The 1064-nt window shown below is 36.8% G+C and overlaps 1 protein-coding gene across 30 annotated transcripts in view; it reads right to left on the bottom strand.

Annotated features, from left to right (window-relative positions):
• The window catches only part of LOC119582032 (eukaryotic translation initiation factor 4 gamma 1-like), a gene marked incomplete at its 3' end in the record, with an annotated part of 189642 nt that overhangs the window by 10190 nt on the left and 178388 nt on the right, over positions 1-1064 (bottom strand).

Genomic DNA, 1064 nt, shown 5'->3' with positions numbered 1-1064 from the left:
ACACGTGGCACTGTTAACATTCAAAATTAGTTTTGTTCTCTTTTTTCTGTGAAGTTTGTCTGTTTGTGTAATACTCTTTTGTGTTCATTCTGGAGACAGACGGGTGCAAAGGACAATATTTAACAAAGATGAAACTAACAACTAACTAAATCTGTACATCAACGTATAAGCCAAAAAGTACATATATAAATCAAATTTACAAATTTAGTGTACAACCTTAAAGAAAAATCATACTCGAATACCTAAATGTTCATCAAAACAGGTATAAATCACTATAAAAAAACAATTTTTTTATCCTCTCTTTAAAAAAAAACTATCTCTGTGTTTTTCCCCCTTTTACGAATCCTACAAAATAACAACTAAAATGATAACTATTAAGAACATCTAACAAAAAAAAAAGTCAGACACACCTAATTACTTAGTGACATACAGTGACTAGAGCCATCCTACAGTTAAGAACTAAACTGTATGTGACAACTGCTTACCAACAGATCCTGCTCGAATTCCTCATATGAACCGTAATTCCACAGGACGCCCAAGAGTTCACGTAATGTGAAAATCTCCGCCATCCCTTTAATCACATCGTTCCACCAAAATCTCTCCCATCACACAAGAAGAAGAAATAAAAATAATACAAACAAACAAACGAGGAGCGCAAACAACATCCCCGCCTCCCTACTAACTAATCTAACCACGACCCGCCCTCCTGCCGGTTCTACCAGAGCGGTTCCCAACACAAACTGGCGTGGTTCATTCCCTGTTCCGCGGCGAACTGCACTCAGAAGCCTTAGAAGACCCCCTGAACACGCAGTCACGTGATATTACACCAGCAAAATTCCCTGACAACGCAGTCCATCATTTCTCTATGCTAAGGTATACGAGAATCGAACATCCATCTGATCAAATACTCACATAAGGCCTACTTAATGTCTAAGGCGTGTAAAAGTACGTTTATTCTACTTACAACTAGCAGTGTCTTAAAGCAGCTAAAATCTATATGCTTGCTAAAGCAGAGTATATAATAAGCTTTTTTTGTATACAAAATCATATCAATATCTATGAGT

The sequence above is a fragment of the Penaeus monodon genome, chromosome 15 (assembly GCF_015228065.2).
Source record: "Penaeus monodon isolate SGIC_2016 chromosome 15, NSTDA_Pmon_1, whole genome shotgun sequence".
NCBI classification, from domain to species: Eukaryota; Metazoa; Arthropoda; class Malacostraca; order Decapoda; family Penaeidae; genus Penaeus; species Penaeus monodon.
Note: the sequence above shows the minus strand (reverse complement) of the source record. Positions and strands in the feature narration are given on the sequence as shown.